The 20087-nt window shown below is 44.7% G+C and overlaps 1 long non-coding RNA gene across 2 annotated transcripts in view; it reads right to left on the minus strand.

The window, feature by feature from the left end:
• The window catches only part of LOC106544592 (uncharacterized), a 101829-nt gene that overhangs the window by 60095 nt on the left and 21647 nt on the right, over positions 1 to 20087 (minus strand). The window contains exons 1-2 of one of the 2 annotated variants that reach the window (XR_015697539.1): positions 16420 to 16482; positions 13458 to 13552 (exon numbers count right to left, since the gene is read on the minus strand). The exons of the other annotated variant lie outside the window; for it this stretch is intronic. This is a non-coding gene — a long non-coding RNA (uncharacterized LOC106544592). Of the gene's footprint in view, positions 1 to 13457; positions 13553 to 16419; positions 16483 to 20087 lie in introns of those variants that run through there. 2 annotated transcript variants of the gene reach the window in all.

Raw genomic sequence — 20087 nt, forward strand, 5'->3', positions numbered from 1 at the left:
AGGCTTAGTTCAACATCCCCCCTTACTTTCTTGCCATTGCAATGAGAAAAAAATGGAGTTGTTGCATATAAAAATAAAATTCAGATCACCATTAAATTGGAATAGCATTAATAAAACTGGTCTTCATCCATAGTAAGATGCTTATAATCTGCTTGTTTTAAGTTATTGACAATTGACAATAAAACTTATTTTAAAAAATAAGTGAGAGGGAAGTAATGGAAGTGGTGAGTAAAATGCTAACTGAGAGAGCCATGGCTGGCTCATGATGACAGAACTAATCATGCCTTATGTTTTCCCACCTCTGAAAAGACACATCTGGTCTGTCTATAATACATTTTCTGATTTTCAGGATAATGGATAGCAAAGCATTATATATTATCCACATCTTAAGAGTTTTTGTGGGATAGTGGGGAAATGGAGAAATACTATATTACTCTACTTAATGACAATTTGATGCTGTTTGATCATCATACAATCTGTCATGTGATCAAGGGTGAAGATAGGTTGCCAGAGCATGATAAACTCAAGCATCAACAGGGCCTGAGCTTATACTCTTTTGCCACTCTTGGAACCTTTCCTGTCTGCTGAGTTAAAGTATTAGTCTTGGGAAGTAGAAAACAACCTCAGGATTCCATCTACTGTCCTCATTGTTAATCCCTATTCTGTCTCTGTTCAAACTTATTACTGAAAACTGTTATCTTTTTGCACCAAGTGCAGTAAGAAAAGCAACTAGTTAATTCCTTCAGTTTTGTTACCTTCCCTTTCCTGCACAACAGCAGCAGAAAATATATCCACCAATGGGGGGGTGGGGACTGCAGCAAGAGTGGAGCAGGTCTGATTATAGGACTCTACCTATTATCTTGGCTTCTTCCTCTTACATACTATTCTTTGATTACCTGAGTTGAATAAAACTTAGAAAGCAAAATAAAGTCATACTGGAATGAAGGAAGGTGAGTCACAAGCAGAACTTTTCAGCAGAGTTTCTTTCCTTTTCCATTCATTATACTGAGTGCAACCACTGACCTCATTATTCTATTGTACTAAGAACTAATAGGGTGTTGTTGATTGTCTGAAGAGGGAACACAATATTGAATCAAGCTTTATTGCAAGGGCCCTGAGTACATGTTTGAGAAGAAAGAGACCCCAAACAATGGAAAAGATTTTTTTATAGAAGTTGAAGGCTACAAGGGGAAAAGTCTTAGGGATTTGATTGGGTGGTCAGTTAGGGGAAACTAGCCAAGTCCTTGCTGGTGTACATGGGATAGGTTTTATTATTGGGCAAAATGGCCTTTCAGAAGGGCAGCAGAGCTGGAGAAGATGGAATGCTGGGGTCAGGAGCTGATGGAAGATAAAAATTTATGTATATTGCACTTCACTTCTAAGGGCAGTTCTTGGGCTATACTGTGAGTTGGTGGGGTGGCTTCTATTCCTTAGTTAAATGGACTTGCAGGGGGCTTTGTCTGGATCAGATAGGATCAATCTATTTCTGGTGGGATTAGGCAAAGAGATGAACTGGGTCTGACCATGGTTACAGCAAAAGGATGGGGAGGAAAAGGATGCAACCTCCATTTTGTTTGCTAGGCTTATTTTCTCCACTACAGGGTGGAATTGGTTGGGTTGTTTAATAATACATTATTTCAGCCTAAACATGTTCTGCTGATTTCAAGATCTGAAAAGAAATTTTATTTACATTTTGTGAACCACTGGATCCAGCAGTTTAGGAAGAGGAGAGTAGAATGGCAGCAGATAGGCCAAGTGGATATGTAGGAAAGGAATAGGTTTGCATAGCCAGGAATGGCCAAGAAGTGTCACTTTGATCCCACACATTATTTTTCATCATCTCTGATGCAATGAATGGTGAAGCATAAGTTATTTTACCCACATTGCAACTATCGATGGCTGCTGTTTGCTTACAGAATAAACAATACTTCAACACAGCTGAAGATAACTTAAACTTCTCTGACTCGGGCTGAAGTTATCATAAAAATAGTGTCATGGAGACACAGCAAAGAAGGTGTGCAGGGCATGTTTATATTGAAATTAAGTGCAAATGGGAACACCTTTTAAGTCTAATGGCTGCTGCATGCAAAACAAGCTTTGCTTCCTTGAGCAGCAGAAATTAACATTTCTTTCAGTCTTGTGGGGGTGGAGATGAACTACTCAGGAAAGCACTCAAAGAAGCTTGCTCCTTCAGAAGGGAAAAGTCAATCTATGGGTGAATTTTCAAACTTATTTCTCAGAATGAGCCAGGGACGATGTATGGTTAAACCTGGTTTGGGAATGAACTACCAGTAGCAGTAAAGTTACCAGAAGAACCAGCTATTTTCCACAATTAAGCTAACTATGATAAACATGATAATAAATACTCTTAACTTATTTCAGCCCAGTTGATGGGTCATTGTAACTTAAATCCCTAAGAGATTGCTTTCATCTAACAATCTGACATCACTTGTGTAAGGAGATTCTGTCCCTTTTTACCCATATGGCTCTACCTAAACTGAGAGAGCTTGGTCATGGCAGGAAAGCTGCCCAATGGAGACCTTCAGGAAACAGCTGTTCTCTCCTGTGAGACCCACAGCTTACAGCCTTGCACCTTCAAGGCGGCTCAATTTTCATTGGCACTGAGCAGAGCTCTGGAATTCAGCTGTACTTAAGCCCCGGAGATTGGTGAGTATTCCTGGCCAGTGTATCTTCTCTGGTGAGGTCATTTCAAAGGTCGCCAGCAATCGAATCGCGGGTAGGGCCTGCTACACCCCCCCCCAATAAAACTGCAACTTGAGGCCCACCTGCTTGGAAGTAAATCCGCTCTGCTTTTTTCCCTGCCGTTAAGCCCAAGGTTGCACTGTCAAATCCTTTCTTGTCTTACACCGATGTCTACAGTTTAATACCAGCCCTTTCAAAAGACGCATTTATTGTACGCAATAGCAAGGAGCAAAGGTATGTATCCTTTACTTGCTGTATGGGATTCTGTTATAAGGCGCTTGAGAACAGCAGCAGCTGGACTCATTTCCCCCAGGCTATTGAGAACTGCAGATCGGAGTTTGTCTCTTTAGGGCTTCAAGGATTCGCAAGAAGTTAAGCTTTAAATACCGAGGTGGACAAAATCAGTCCAGCCTCTGAGATCTGCACTGAGCCTAAAAATGCAACCGCGGCAATCCTGCTCTAGGCGGTGGAGGTGGAGAGGAAAGCAGAGAAATCGGAGGGGAGGGGATCTGACCCAGGTGCTGAGCAACTGCTGAGCACAGTAGAGAGCGCAACACCGATCTGGGAGCCTCCGCCCGCGTGCAGTTGAACACGATGGCAGCGATCGGCAGCTTTTCGGAAGCTCTAATGTCTGCCCCAAAGCAGATTGTGGAAGATGCCCACGCTACTAGAGTAAGACTCTGTTGCATGGTGAGGCGGACTAGCCGCCGCCGCTGTGGTAAGGGGAGATGGAGATAAGCGGGAATTGGCGGTGGTCTGGTCCTTTTGCCAATAGAGTACATCGCCTACGCCCGCGCCCCACTTCCTCCTCCCTTTCTGTCTCAGCACCACCTGATTTTCCATTTGCAGGACTCTGGCATTCAGCCAGATATGCCAGCCAGGGCTGAAATCCGAAACACAGATAGTAGCCTAAAGCAATGTCCTGCTTCCACCTCCTCGCCTTTTCCCTTTATCCTTCCTCTCTGTCTCCCCCTCCCCCATTTATCAAATAAGTTAACTTAGGGTTTGGTGCGGTGATCTGTCCGCATTCCTAAAAGAAAAAAGCAGATAGCTGGAGAGTTGCCTTAGAAATCTGATATTCTTACAGGGAGAATGGAAAGAGCAGCTTCAGATAGCTGCAAGGGCACAAGCTCCAGATGCTGCTGTTCACATCCGGAGTGCTGGCATGGCAAAGCGCTTTTCTGCCATCTGACACGAAGAAACGAAACATATTAGCAGATCAGCTGCTAAATAGTCTCTGAACACACAAGCACAACCTTGACTCTGTGTTTTGACAAGGCCCTCTAAATGGTCTGATATTCGGTCACATATTCTAGGGAAGCTTTTATGTTCCTAAGCAATGTTCTTTTTTCTTTGAATCCAAGCTGCCCTAATGCCTAATGGACAGCACATCAGCTCAGCGGCGGGGAAGTGCTCTGAGGCTTGAGTCATCCTGTACTAGTGTTCCCTCTTTTTCTGGCAAAATGCTAGGTCAACTCCAAGGAATGTGAGATTTGTTAGCCTTTGTCACCCATTACCTTGAAAGGAAGTCAAGAGGCAGAATTTTCTGCCAGCTGAAGTTGATAGCACCACCTCAGCAACGTGGAGGGACTCGAGGCCTAATTTTACATGCTGCCCTTGACGGTGTCCGAATAAGTGGAAAACACGACTTAAGGAGGCGTTAACCCGGCTCTTTCATGGACTGGGATGAGATGAAAGCAATGTCACGAGGACCACGAGAATCCCTATAATGTCTGGGCTCAAGGGATAGGCGCAAGGGATAGTGAACGGGTGGTGGTGAATGGAGCCGGGCCGGAACGTTCCGTCTCCGAGAGAGCACCGCGGGAATGCTGTTAGGTTTAATTAAACTGAGCGCTCTGACGGAGCTTGTCGTTCAGCCTCGTTTGAGGCTCCTGTGACCCAGCTGTCTTTCTGTCCCCCTCCCCCTGTTTGTGGGGGAAGAGTGGAAAGGAATGCATCTGGAGGAGTGGGAAGCAGAGAAGACAACAGCACCGGAGCAATCAAAAAGCCTGGGGTATACGTGGATAAACGGCGAAACAAGGATGCCTCAGCACTTTCCCCTCTGCCTTCCTGCCTCTTGTTCATTTGCAGGACTAGGCGAGCTAATTCCTCCGCTGAGGGCCTCAATCAGGCATTTATTTGACACACATGATGCATGAACGGCTAAGCGCTATTCTCAGCAGAAGAGAAGCAGCCAGTCGTTTCGTGCCGGAGGATCGCCAGCCTGCAGCTCGGTAAAAGCGGATGCTCTGCTACCAGAGCAGCTGCAAGGCGGGTGAGGAAGGTTCAACTTTTTTCAGTCGAGTCTCCGGTGCAATCAAGGACGAGGTGATAAACCTCCCGGCTGGAATCCAATCCTTCCCCCTTCCCTAGACGCTGCCAGATCGCTCCCTCCTCCCCCCCCGCCCGGGTTTTCCTTCCTTTCTTCTCCACCACCACCCCCGCCGCCACTGTTGTTTCCTCGTTCGTTCTCTGCCTGCCTCACCGCTCGCTTACTCCCTCCCCTCCCCTCCCCTCCCCTCCCTTCTTTGTGTTTCCCTGCCGCACCGCCTCCGCTGGTGGCCGCGGAATTAAACAACAGGCGAAGCGCGACAGTAGCTCTGTTTTTGCGGTGCATCTCAACACTGCCGGCCGCGTTCGCTCCAGGGTCCAACTGGCCAAGCGGGGAGGCGCTGCGCCGGCGGGGCAGGCTAAAGCCAGGCAGCCGAGAAGCGCCGCCACCAGCGGGAGGAGGGCAACCAACATGGAGGGCCGGGGAATGAAAGCGCTGAACGAGCTCAGCCTCCTCTCGGCAGAGCGGAGCGCCGGATTCGAAGCGAGCAAACTTAGAAAGCGGTTTCTGTTAAGTCAACACACATTAAATACTTCTACGGTTAAGTAAACAACGGTGGTTTAGGATTACCAGGCAGCAGGTGTGCTTTTTAAGGAGTTGTGATGTATAAAGTGTTTTAGGGTTACGAAAGATTCAATCGTTGACTTCTTCGTGAAAGATCGGTAGAGTTTCTTCGGCAGCGGAGCATAGGGGTTACTTGTCGCTGCTTTCTCCTAATTTAGAGTTTTTTGGTTGTTTTTTTTTTTTTTTTTTTTTTTTTTTTACTTCAGCCCTGTTATTTTCTGGAAGAATCCCGTCCAAGTTTTAAAGCAAGCTAGACCCTTCTTAGCATTTGAACTTAGACAACTTGAACCAGGTGCTGCCACCTGCTGAGGTGTTGTCTGGGAAGAAAGCAACTAAGATGCCACATTGTAGATTACGATCTGTCTGCCGAAGGAACCACATTACTGAAGCCTGGATTCTTTAAATGGTCCCTTTCATTACCTTCTTGTTTCTAGCCTTATCCAGGGAACAGCTCTTTTCCTCTTTCCCAGCTTAATGCCATCAAATTCTGCTGTTGAAAGTAGAGACCCATTGCTATTTGACAGCTTTAATACCCAAGGCTGAACAACTGAGATATGGGGAAGGAGGAATTGCTGCACCCAACTCAACTTCATGTGAATTTTCCTCAAAGTTCCTTAACATTCAAAATGAGTCTTAGAAAAATGCAATACAGATTGCAAAAGTAAAGTGTAAGATACAAGCTCTCAAAACAGGACATTTGCAGATTTAATAGTGGATTTCATAATAGGGTTTTTGGCAGCCCAAAGTCTTCATTATGGCCATCTGATCTGGATAATCAATCCAAGGAAGGGATACCCGGAGCCTACATGTTCTTTATTCAATCTAGCTGAGCAGAATGGTAGACAGGACAAAGAAAAGGATTCCTGGAAGGCAGGAAAATGTTAAGCAAGGGCTATGGGATGAATAAGGAGGACTGGAAGAGGTGAATGAGAACCTGAACCAAAATAGCTGTGAAGGAAAACTAGTTTGTCAAATGGTTGATTGTCTGGCTCAATTTCAGGTCAAAATGGTAAGTCAGAAATGAGATCCATTCAGATACCTTAGCAGAAATGACTGAGCCCATTCAGGAATCCAGGAATTTTCTGGGCTATTAGTCTACCATTTTCTGGATCTCCTACTGGTACTCAAAGGACAATCTTATGCTACTCTTTTAAAATCTATTTTCACTAGTTTTTATCCAATCTGTGTAGTGTGTGTATTTGGAACACCCGTTTTGCACTGATAAAGGCAAGCATAAAATTATGATGAAATAAAACTATGGCTTATATCTGGAAATCACAAGTATATAGGGCTACTCTCAAAGCTATATACATACATTTGCCAATCCTATATCCCATATTGAAAATATTATATACAGTTAGATAAATTGGAATTTTCTTTCACTGAATGTTCATTGCACAACTCATTTTTACAGGGTTGCTGTTGAGTTGAAAAGAGGAGACAGGAATATTAGATATTTTCACTGCCATGAGTTATATGAGTTTAGATATAGATATAGATATAGATATAGAGATAGAGATAGAGATAGAGATAGAGATAGAGATAGAGATAGAGATAGAGATAGAGATAGAGATAGAGATAGAGATAGAGATAGAGATAGAGATAGAGATAGATAGATATAGATATAGATAGATAGATATAGATAGATATAGATAGATAGAATGTGTGTGTAATCAAGCTGTGCAAAAGGAATTATTTAGACTTTAGAGGGTAAATACATTGCTAAAACAAAATTCTGATGATAAATATTTCAAGCATGAAAAATAACTTTCCTTATAAAGAAAGCAATGCATCGATTTTTGCATATACAAATATATTTTTCTATGTGACCTTTCCCCAAAGTTCTCTAGATGGACCCCAAATGGAAATTAAATCATAATACGAAAATAATAATAATGCACATTATAAAACATTTTACAGGCAAAAGGTGTCTAGAATTCTGATAGCATATTTAAGTACTTATATGTACTAATTTCCAACTTGTAACACAGGTAGTCCTTGCCACAACTCCAACCACAGGTAGACCCAGCAAGCTCATCACTAAGTCCATGGTCACCAAATGGAAAATCATGTAACCACAATGGGCTTGCAATCTCACTTGTGCTTTGGTTATTAAGCAAAACCTCACATGACCATGATTTAATTCCACCTGCTTTAATAATTCTATTTGTCACAAATGCAAGTCAGTTGTGAATCAGACAAATGGTGATTATGTAACCATAGGACTTTGTAATGGTCATAAATGTGAGAATTGGTCACACAGCTTTTTACACTGTTGTAACTTCAAACAGTTGCTGAACAAGGCAGTCAGTAAATGAAAACCATTGGTAGAAGGAACCCTTAATAATTAAGTATCTACTATCTGACATTTTAATGAATGGTTTTTGTATATCAGCTGAAACTAAACATTTTCTAAGCAATGTATTTAATAGTTATTCCACTGTTACCATGACTTCCTTCTAAAAAGTTTAACCAAAATTTCTCCTGACAGATATAATAAAAAAGTAAGCCTGCCTCCTTCTTTGGAGAAAGCTCTATAGAACCAATATGACATACAGTATATTTAGTAGCCATATACAGGTAGTCCTTGACCTATGATCACAACTGAGCCCCAAATTTCTGTTATTAAGTGAGACATTTGTTAAGTGAGTTTTGCCCCATTTTATGAATTTTTTTTTGCCACAATTGTTAAGTGAATCGCTGCAGTTGACAAGTTAGTAACTCGGTTGTTAAATAAATCTGGTGTCACCATAGACTTTGCTTGTCAGAAGGTTGCAAAAGTTGATCACATGACCTTGGGACACAGCAATGGTCATAAATATGAACCAATTGCCAAGCACCTGAGTTTTGATCACATGATCATGGGGATGCTGCAAAGATTGTAACTGTGAAATCAGTCATACCTTACTTTTTCAATGCTGTTGTAACTTTCAATGATCACTAAATAAACTGTTGTAAGTTGAGGACTGCCTGTACACATTAACATATAAAAAGTTATGAAATATATAAATATACTAGCTGAAGTTGAATCCTGAGAGGTTATAAAGCCTAATTCTATCCAACTTTGAATGTATTTGTATTTTGTATTTCTTTTAACATATTGCATTATTCTAAAATTTTGATTATCATTGCACTGATTTAAACCAAACCACAGTCATGAATGTGCTTTTATTCAGGCCAATTTATAGTTGCAGAAATCAATGACATATAGCCAATTAAAATTCAAACACATCCCTATAGATGTGAGGACTATGCAGTAAATTGTTCTTCAAATTTCTTCTATTTATTTTGCAAGTTGAGGTCAAGGGAGAAGGTCAGATGAAAGCGGCAGAAAGAAAACATAACAGAATTTGACATGCAACATATTAAGCAGATGGGATGTCCAATTTTCTTCAAAATGACCAATCTGATAAACTCCCTCCCTCACTAAGAGAGAAAACCTGACCTTAGACTACAGAACTTTAGGGAAGGGAATGTTATGAGAGAGAGGGAGGGAAGGAAGGAGGGAGGGACACACACACAGAGAGATCTGGTTACTGTACATCAAAAACAATCCGAAACAAGGGGTTTCTATGGCACCTGAGATTTCCATTACCAGTGAATATTTTGTTTTAATGGCAAGGGTGAGGTATCCAACAATGTAAGACTGTTCTTGGCAATATAAAAATTCCTGGCTATGCTTTTCCAGCTGAGCCTTAGAATTTTGCTGGAGTGGCTAGAGTGATACCTACTCAGATCCAAGTAGGGGGACTCAAAAGGGGCATAGCTGGCAAACTGCAGAGCATAGCAGCTGTTAGAGCGGCCTTGGGTCTTCCATCTGCACGTCCAGATTCTTGTTGATTTTTTTTAAGCCTCTAAAACTTTGTAAAGCTGGGAAGCCCCAGAACAAGGGGAATTGTCAGTTCCATCTTCTCGACAGGCAGTTCATACAAAGCGCTGCCCCCTTCCCCCTTCCCACCAATTTCCTAATTAGCAATGCCTTTTTGTATAGCAAGCCGTTTCATATTAATGTGGCATTATGCCTTACTGGAACGAGATGCCGGAGAGGCTGCTCAGGGCGGCAGGGAAAGCTCAGGGCACGCTTCCTGAACAGGCGTTCCTCAGGGGATCTGTGCGCAGGCGCAATATGTCCCGGGCAAACAGGCAGCCGGGAAGCATAAAATGAATTCTGTAGTGTTCCAACTTCCACTCGCGAAGAACTGACCTAAGTCACGCCTGGCCTTCATGCCTTCTTGTACAACTTCTTTCTGAATTCCGAAGATACAGTAAACTCCGCTGTTTCAAACATTTTACTTATTTCAATTTCATGTTTCCAGATCGCCCAACTCCCTCAAGGAGACACTTTTAAAATCGATTGAGAACCACACATCCGCTGGTTTAAATCAGAGGCTTGACTGCGATTCGCAGGCAATCAACTTTTCCATTCCGAATTCATTGCTCTCCGAATGTCGTGCTGCATTTTCTTACTTCTGTTGCCAAAGGCTGTCAAACGCACGGCGCTCTGCCTTTACATTAACATTTCGATGCGTAGGCAACTATTTATATTCTCGGCTTTTACAACTATGCCTTGCATGTAACAGCCAGCAAGCATGCGGTCCGTCATCATGAGAGCGAAAGAGAGAAACAACGAGGGAGGGAAGGAAGGAAGGAAGGAAGGAAGGATCTTATTCCCGAGACGCCAACTCATGGACATCCCCCCCCCAAACACCTATAATTTCCCAGAGTCTCTCCCCAGCAGTGGTGGTGCCCCTCCTTCATTGTTATTCTTTAATGGTCCCATGGCCTACCCGAAGATATTATGCCAGAATACAATTTGTGCAACAGTCCAATGAAAGTGGCTGCCATTTTACACCTATTTAAATCCAAGCTTGAGCACTTTTGGGCAAGAAGGTAACATAGTTATGATTTGTGTGGTAATGCCTTTAGGATGGGGGGGTGAGATTAAAAGTCAACAGCAGAGGATCCTTCTCTGACCTTGCTTTTTCTGCTTCTCTACAATCTGCTTCTCTACAAGCTGGGTTTACATCTCTCTCTGGATGAAAGAAAAGGGATTGCCATAGAGAGAACTGGGGTCTTCTTAAAATATAGAAATAATGCCCCAAGACCAATTGCTGGAGGAGCAGGAGAAAGTGAAACTGCAAGGCAAGGAAGAGGAAGGAAAAATGTTCTGGGTATTTCAGCCTCCCTCCACTGACTGCCAAGGCCAAATACAGTCTGCTGAGAAAGAGAAAAACTTCCTGGCTGGTTAAGGGAGATTCTGATTAAATGACCTGAGCTTTAGGAGGAGTGCAACACAAAGTAACCCCTACATGACAAAAGGCATATTTTATCTGGACATATCAACCTTCTGCTGCCTCTTGGATTACAATACTACCATGTGGTTTTGCTAGCCCAGGCCATTTGGAGCCCAAGGCCACTTCCTGTGTATTAGTATTTTACTTAAGCAGAAGTACTAAAGTACAGACCTCCCCCTTCCCCAGCCTCATCAGTCCATACAAGAGAACTTCTCATGGCATACTTATATCCATTCCTTGTGCTCTGCTCATAACTATTGTAAATTTGATGTAGAGGCACATACACACACACCCTGTTCCCCTGAGGGGGGGAACAGTTCCCATTCAACCAGTCCATTAAGTGCTTTCTCTTTCCAATGTGCCCACTATAAGGGGGTGGGTGAGGGGAGTGGGGAGGGAGGGCTTTTTCCTAATGAACTAACTAGAGACATTTCCAAGCTCCCTCTTACCACTTTGTGTCTGCTGCTATGCTGCAACTCAGTGACCCAAGTGTTAAATCCTCCAATATCTGCCTCAATACATCCAGTCAAAGGCCAAGACCTTTAACCTTTGGCCTCCAAGCTCACTTGCCCTGAGCCCTCAGCATAACAGGAGGCACTCAGGGCCAGCCACAGTTGCCCCAGGTGACCCCAAAAGGTGATTGGTGCAATCCATGGGTTCTTGATGGAAAGACCTAAACTCATAAGTCAGTTGCTATAAGGGGTAGTTCTGAAAATATCACACACATACAATCAGACCGTGGATGGGACACAGAAAGACTTGGGAGAAAGCACAATTTCATGAAACACATTGAAGAATTTGGTCCAACAAAATAGGCCTTCATGAACCTTGAACTGTATTATAACTCTATAACTATTATTTGTGCTGAACAATATAACAGACACAAGTCTAAGAGACATGCCATTATGTCTCCCTGAACTTGTGCTATTTTATAGTTTAACAACTTTAACCTGAATTGTAAATACAATCTATCAAAAAGATATGACCTAAATATTCTTAATATCCTTACCACCAGAATTAATATGATCAGCTTTATTGTCACAGTCAAATTTCACAAATAAATTCTCTCTATTTGGGTTTTCCATTAACTTAAACTGATTAATATGTGCAAAGCATGCAGATCCAGTTTAGATGAAATGATTCATAATTTTATCATTTGAGAAAAAACATTCCATCCAAAAATTAATCTGCCCTTTTCTCCCCCAAAATAAGGTAAATAATGTAGAAATAAGACCCAGATATCTGAAGAAAATCATCAACAAACCAGGATACTTTGAATCTTAATGATCCACCTGCAATTTTAGACCCCTTCCTACTGGTCTGATTAATTACAGAATCCTTGTGTTTTACTATACAATAAGGTGATTTGAACCAAGATATTCCCATCGCAACCAAAATCTTGAGAAAAAGACCCATGGATTTCAAGGACTGCATGGTCGAACCACTCCAGATGGGTGCATTTCCTCTTAGGAGGTTGGGTGGTTCATGCTGTTAGAAGCATTTCCTTCAGATAGGCCAGCTTAAGTGATTTCAAGAGCCCTCTTTTTCCAGGCAGAGCCCATTGTGTTTAAGACAGTGGCTTGCAGATCTCAGCCTCTGATTCTGCAAAAGCCCAATTTGCAAGCCTCCCTTAGTCCCGTTGGCCTGCAATTTCTTTGTCACAAACTATAAAGAATGGTACTTCTCTTTGCCAGAGTCCCACAGAAGGGAGCTGTATAGGCTGAATGTAAGCATTGTTTGTGAGGGAAAACCTTGGGCTTCTGTATGGGAGAATACAACAATCCTTCACTTTTAAAAAGCCAGGGTAGAGAAAAGAGGGTTTCATAGGAAAGCAGAGCAGAACTGGTGCAAAGGGGATTTCTTAACAGAGCAGAGAAGACAAGCTGAAGAGATGGGGCTGGGAGGGGGGGAGGCTCCCATTGGCTAATCAGTGGTCATAAAAGAAAAGGGCAATCAGCATGGCAAGACTAGGCCAAGAGAAGGAAACATGGGCAGGCAAAGTGTATAACTTTTGAGGAAGACCTCTGACTTCAAAGAGATACCAACAAATAGGCTGTCAATGCAATCACTGGACTGGTGTTGCTGGAGGAGTGAGATTTTTGAGATTCTGCATTCACTCAGTTGGGTGTTCAACAAATTATATAGTGGAGAGGTAGCAGTTAATATCTGCAGAGCACTGTACCTCATCTAATGTTACAGAACTGCTGGGGGGATTCTTAAGAGTACACTAAATAAAATCAGTGAGTACATGAAATGCAACATAGCTTTGCTGCAGCACCACTGTTGCTGTTATCATTATCATTTCCATCAAAATGTCTGTCACTCTAGATACCAAGCACAAACAGGCAAATGGTAACTTCATTTATGGGAAATATGTCACAGTAGTGATGACAATAATATGACACCCAACTGGGTATATCTTCTCAGCTTTTCAGCTCTGATTATGACTTCTATTTCAGAAACAACCTACTACTTTCAGGGATCTTCAGTGAGTGTTGCATTTGGACCCTGGCTGACCAAAAAATCTGTGCAGTAGAATGATTGTGCTTAAACAGCAATCTTACCCCCTGATGCCATTCTTCTCTTGTAAAGCAGTTAATGCAAACAACCAGCCACTTCAAGGCAAAGGAATGAGAGCTCCTGGCTGGCAGATTCCCTGCTGGAAAAAACTATTTTAAATTCAAAACTAGTTGTAGAGATTGTTTATGCTGGCATTTTCTTATATTCAGGAAACAGGCCTCTGCAGCAGGAAAAAGAAGGCAAGATTCTACTATGGATTGGCCCATACTCTTTGCTCAGCTCTTAAACTAAGCCTTGATTGTTTCATGGTCATTGGCGAACTGAAAAGTTGTTTAATATTGAATGATAAACTGGTGAAAACAGTTCATCATTTTGAAAAAAAGTAGCAATATCAATTTGAAATTAATTTTTTAAGTAAAAAGTGCCACTTTATTGGAAATTAAATGTCTTTTTATGGGGTGGGTGCATGCCATTAATGTGTGATTCAGAAGAACAAGCACGTGATCATGAGTTTTCTTTTACCCACTCAGTGCAGAACTGCTAGCTAGGAGAAACCCATATCTGATTGATTTCCATGGACCTTAGTTCAGAAAAATCAGCCCAACCTCGCTGCATTCAAATTATTCCATATACCTTGCATTCTATATAATATGGTACCAGATATGCAACCTGGTATTTTCAATCCTGGTAACCCATTCTACTGTAGAGATAGCACTGTTCAGTATACTGGCTTGGAAATGGGGGTGGGGGTGGGGGGGAATTTTCCTGGATATAACTATGTTCTGAACTGCAGTTCCAATCACTGTTGGTTGAAAGCAAAGTTGCAGCTAACCTTGGGGGGGGGGATATTATATTTTAAAATTAGCTGTGACTCTAGGTCCAGCTGATAGGAACAATTACGATCCTTCTTGCTCTCCCACTGCTCACCTGAAAACCTCTATTTTGGTTGATAAACGTAAGCTTTGACCCTCCTTTCCTCACCCTGAGCAGATTTCACCTTCCCTCAATGCAGCGGAGAGGGAGGCACTGAGCTCCCACTTCCTCCCCCCGCCATTGCTTCGGAGGGGCCGACGCACAAAGGATAGCTTGAAAGGAAGCTCGGGGATCTCCGATTAGTTCGCAGCCTCAGCAGGGTCTTTGGAACGTCTTTGGGACATCTGCATGTTGCGCTGGCGGAGCAAGTTGCCCGAGACGCAGCCCAACGGAGAGACCGAGATCCGCTTGTGGTGAAGGCGGCGGTGTGTGCACAAAGCCCTTGGGGCTTGAGTTCGGCCTCCTCTGATCCGGAGCCTCTTTGCTCCCTCCCTCTCCCTGCCTTCCTGCCTGCTTGCCTGCAGCGAAAGGAAACAGGCTGTTACCTCTGCAAATACGGACCACGTGCGTGAACTATTCTTTGGGAGGCCAAGGGCTGGCGGGTGTGTGCATGATAGGACCCAGTAATCTACCCTGTAACCCAACTGGGTGAGTTGACACCAGTCACGTGAGACACGGATGCCCATCCTAGAGAATAGTCGAAGGTCTTCACCAATCCACTAGGAATGAAGAAACTCAACCCTTAATACCAGGAGGCATGCATAAAGGCCTGCCTGATCAGGTTTAGCTGCTTTGGAGAATTATCTTGCTATGTATTGACATCTCAGAAGGTTTTGTCTAGGTGAGGAAAAGGGGTGGGCTTCACGGATAAGGCTGCAGTCCTATCCAAGACAAGACTGCACTATTTATATTGTGTGACACCAATTTAAGAACCGTTTCCCTTCCCTCCCCATGTTTACTTCAAGAGTAAAGGATGGGTCAAGTATAAATTTGTGATAAATGTCGGCGCTACGGTACATTCTATTGGAAAAGATTCATAGGCCAGTTGGATCGAAATAATGGATTTATGCTGATTATCTCAAGGCTTGGGGCTCAATATCAGGGTTTCCCACAAAACCCACATTCAAATATTTTGCCTTGGAATGGTTGAGGCAGTTCGGGTTTTATCCGAAATAGCACAGCACTATGCACATCTAGTAAAAAATACCGGGGCATCTCCCCAATCCAAAGGGCTTTGATTACCGTTAAGCGTGCATATGTTTTCCTCCATCGGACTGATCCCAGTTCAATGGTCTTAATGTTACAAAACACGCCCTAAATTCACTCCTTTGGAAAATATGTTATTCTATAATCAAAGCCATAATCATAAGCAGCCAGTTACCAAGCCAGAGCAGATTGTTTCAATTTAACATTTTGGATTTCACTTCACTTGTGAACGAGGTAGAGAGTAAATCGATCCATTTTACTCAGTTTGGGATTTCTCCCTTTTCCTGTGTTTTTTTTAATTTAATTTTGTACTATTATTAAACAGAACGCGATTGTGAGACAGAAAGCCTTCATTACCATTACCGCCGTCTTCTCTTCCTTGGAATGAGAAGGTGGGGCAAAGAAGGCGAAGGTCTGCAGCTCACCAGGATTATCCTTGCCATCGATCGCATGTACAAATGTGAGCTCGGGGCTCACAGCTAAGCAGCGCTTCGTAGCTGCACCCCACCCCCACCCCTGAGCTCCGGTTGTCTTCCCGGCTTCTTCCAGCTCCGCTTTGTTCTCCTCCCCTTTCTCTCTCTTTAAATAGATTTCAAGGCGCTGCCTGCCCGAGAGCAGCTGTTGAGCTCTCCAGAGGAAAAGCTTCCCTGTCAACAGTCCTCGCTTCTCCGATTTCTAAACAGAAAATAATCCTTAGCGAATTGAACCTGCAGGGAGGAGTTAACCCCAGAGAGCTGGGAACCGCCTACCATGCTTGCACGGCGCCCTCTCCTAGCCAAGAGTGATGGTGGAAGGTCCCCCTGCCCTCCCTATTCAACAGCCTCCAGGTTTGACACCAGCAGCCAAGAGGACAGCCTGGACTGAGGGGAGAGAGCTCGTGGCTGAGCGATCTGGCGGACTGACGATGCTCGGCAGCCCAGGGGTTAACCTTCTCTGCTTCGATCCGCCTGCTTCTGGCAGACTCGCGCCTCCTCTGTATCCACTAACCTGCCTCAAGAGGGTCCAGTACGCCCAGCACTGCTCCCGCCAGCGCCATTCATTCCAAAGGGCTTTTCGGAAAGCGGAGGCTCAGGGCAACTGCCAGCGCCTGCGCAGTCCTGTGGAGTCGATCGCACTCGTGCTGAAGTCCAAGAACTTCTCTCCGTCTTCCAAGCCCAAGTCCCAAGCTTGTCCGCAGGGTTGGTTGCCAAACAAGGCGCGTGTGCCTCTAAGTAGGATTTGGAAAAGGGACTCCTGAGGATTCATAATCGAAACATTCATCTTTGGAGCGGGTGCTGCTCTTTCGCACATTCCACCTCATTTCCATACACACGCCATTAGCTTCACCACAAACGGGGTCTTGGGGAGAGGGTTACCTAAGTGGAACTTAGAAAATATTCGAACCTGTTTTCATAGTATGTGGAACCAATTCTTTTAGTCTGGGCATCTGGGCATCTCGGGATGCTTATATTTGGATTGGCACAGTAGTAAGAAGAGCAGCGATCGTTTGAATCCGTGCTGTAAGACAGCAAAGATCGAGGAAGCAGGGATCTTCATCGTAACTTGGCCCTAGAGACTCCTGCTTAACTTCTTGCCTATAGATAGATTGTCCTGATCCATTGAGATCTTAGCTAGTAAACTGTTCTGCGCGTTCTCTCTCTCCCCCCTCCCCCCCTCTCTCTGTATTTTAAGGGGGGGGTTGTTGATGAATTCCTGCCTCTCTCACAACAGAGACACCTCTTAGACTCAACTATTGCTTCATGTAGCATGTCCAATCACATCAATAAAATTTCCAGGTCTAAGATGTAAAACTCCGGTTGAATGTTTCGATTATCAATCCTCGGGGGTCCCTTTTCCAAATCCTACTTAGAAGCACCGAGCCTTGTTTGGCAACCAATCCTGGGTCGCTGCAAAGAAACTGAAATTTATCTCTCTTTGCCAATATCCAGATCTCTATAAGACAGATGTAGTAGGTCTACCCAGAACGGATGGGATAAAGGAGAAGGAAATGTACACAATTATACTCTCCCTCAGATTGAGCAGCTATTTTAAAGAAGGCTGGATCAGATATTATTTAAAGTACAGGCTAAAAATAAGGGAGGGCCGCTATTCTGTGACTAAAGTGAAAGAAAGGGATTGCCATGGTATTCAGTTGTTTGTTTATATCGGAAGAAAGGAAAGGGCCATTTTTTGAATTCATATCTTGTGCTGAGCCATAATTTGTTCAACTTCGAATTCTTGACCAAAACTCAATTGTTTCTCGGAGATGAGTCATAAGCCCTGAACCATATTCATACAGACCAGTGCACAGTGGCTAACCTGATATTGGAAAGCAGTGGCTAATCTTCCTTCCAATGTGTTGGGTGCATCTGGCGAGAGGGATCCCTGCCAGGAAGCCTTTGATCACAATAAACATTGCGCTGGGTCTTAGATATGTTTGGACTGTTTATTTTCCAGTCTAACTAGAAATGTGCCATTGGCAAGACTGGGTTTTCCGTCTAGTAGGCAGCAGAGGTGCCAGGCTGTCAATCCCTAATCCTGCTCATTTTTCAGCGACACCAGCGAGAGCGGTAAAATCGTACCAGGGATCTGGGAGAACGGTATGGTAGTGGGAATTTCCACAGCGCCAGCAGCAGACGCTCCCAGCGAAGGACACCGAGAATTTCTTGATGCTGAAGAAATCCAACATTGAGGTGTGTGCGAAGGGGGCAAGTCGGCCGAACCGGCTGTAATGGCAAATGTTTTTCTCCTAGAAAGGCGTTGGAGTTACGTTGGAATCGAAGGTATCGGAATTCTCTTTTAGAGCTCGGGCTCCCGAAACTGGCGATGATGGAAACAGAAAGCGACACATACGGGAGGTTCCTCAGATCCCGACCCCTGGCAGACCCAAAGGCAATTTTCTCGTGAGTAGGGGATTAAATGCGGTGCCCATCTCTGTCCTAGACGTGCTAACTCACACTCACGAGAAAGAGCTATAACAGAAAAACAGCGAGAGCAGCTTTCTCTATATTCTTCTCTTTAGGGTTGTGCGGGCAGGCGTCGCTAGTGGAAGCAGTTCATCAGCAACCAGTCCAACCTGCCAGCGATAATGTGCGATCAACACCAAATCACCCCCGCCAGGCACGATCCATCATCCCCTGCGAAGCGAGGGGGCTCGGAGCGGAGGCGCTTCTGCATTGCTGGGGAACGAAGGAAGGTGCGGAAAGCAGCAACGGCAAAGCTTGCATCAATAGGAAAGCTGCAGCAGTACCCCTCAGCTGGCTGCTTTGGCTGGGATCCCGAGCTGGCAAGCTAGCTAGAGTTCTGGGTCCCAGCCAAGCCTGGGACGCACAGCGAGAGTCAACCATGTTCTTGTGGTCTTGTCTGCTGCTTCCATAAATACAGTGCCAGGCCCACGACCGGCCCGCCTAGGGAGCGAACTGGCAAACGTACAGGAGTTGCCCATGTTGGAGCCTGCCCCCCTGGATATAGGGGAAACCAATCCTAACTGCTAATCATCTCTACTCAGAAGTTAGCCCGATTTCAATTCAGATCTATTCCGTTCCCCTGAATATGCCTAAGTTCCTTTTTGAGCGCTGGGAATTATTCCCTCGTAGCTGTACTTGGCATGCATTCATCTTTCCAGATTGTAGATCGAGCTTTGGCTAAAGCAAAAGCTTCGCTGAACTCCGCTGGATTGGCTTTCTTTGGAGTAAAAGAGGAATAGGCCGGACTCTGGGAGGATTTCCTTCATCACACTCACCCACATCCCGGCACACACACGGGTGGCAAAACCCTCAAACCGTAAATGTGATTAAGTTGTTCCCTCGTGTTCGTATGCCCTTGAACGAGGAGCTAGAATTGTAAGTGGATTGCTCCCTTCAGAAAAGGCAGATTTGGCTGGATCGCGCCTGCCGCATCCGGGCCTAAATTCTCGGGAGTTTTACTGCACTTCAGGGCGCGGCGGGGAGGAGTAAGCTTCTGGCATCTGGCCAAAAGCTGCCTGCTCGGCGAATAAGGGCCGCGTAAAACCTGGGTTATCCTCCTCGACAGAAGCTCCCGCTCCAGCAACGCTCGAGTGCGCTGAAATGCGGAGCCCGGTAGGGTCCCCGCCACGTCCACCTCGCGCTCGGGTGCCTCAGGGTAACAAGAGACGGGTTGCGAACGCAAAAGCGGAGCCGCAGCGCGCTGGGCCGGGCTGAGCTGGCCTGGAGCGGGAAGAAGATTCGGGTCTCCTGTACAAGATCTTAAGGCCCGCACAGGGCCATCAACTCTTCCTCTGGGGAGCGAGGCCGTCTTTTCTGCTGCTGCCTATTAGGCCCGATTCGGTGCTGTAAATCCTTAAGCCCCGGTAGGAACAAAGCGACCAGGTTTTTTCTTAGCATCCTCGCTATCGCCCAGCCTCCCTCGGACTCCTGCTGCCTTTCGCCGGCAGAAGCATGTTTCTCAGGATCCTCCCCTCCCTTCTTTGTAGAGGATGTTGCAGGCAGAGCGCTCTGGCTGACACTCCAAGCAGGCATCGCTAAGATGGCAGCGGCAGGGTCACAATCTGGACCTGGAGGATGGGGAGAGGGAGGGTTTCCAGGGAACTAGCGGATGTCCAAGTAAAAGGAAGGTGTAAGTAGACTGCCCGAAGGACACACATGGCTTATTTGGGTGAAAGGGTAGTTTTCCAGAAGGATCCACCTCTTACAAAG

The sequence above is a fragment of the Thamnophis sirtalis genome, unplaced genomic scaffold, assembly GCF_051295495.1.
Source record: "Thamnophis sirtalis isolate CommonGarterSnake01/CBP01778 unplaced genomic scaffold, rThaSir2_p1.2 scaffold_8, whole genome shotgun sequence".
NCBI classification, from domain to species: Eukaryota; Metazoa; Chordata; class Lepidosauria; order Squamata; family Natricidae; genus Thamnophis; species Thamnophis sirtalis.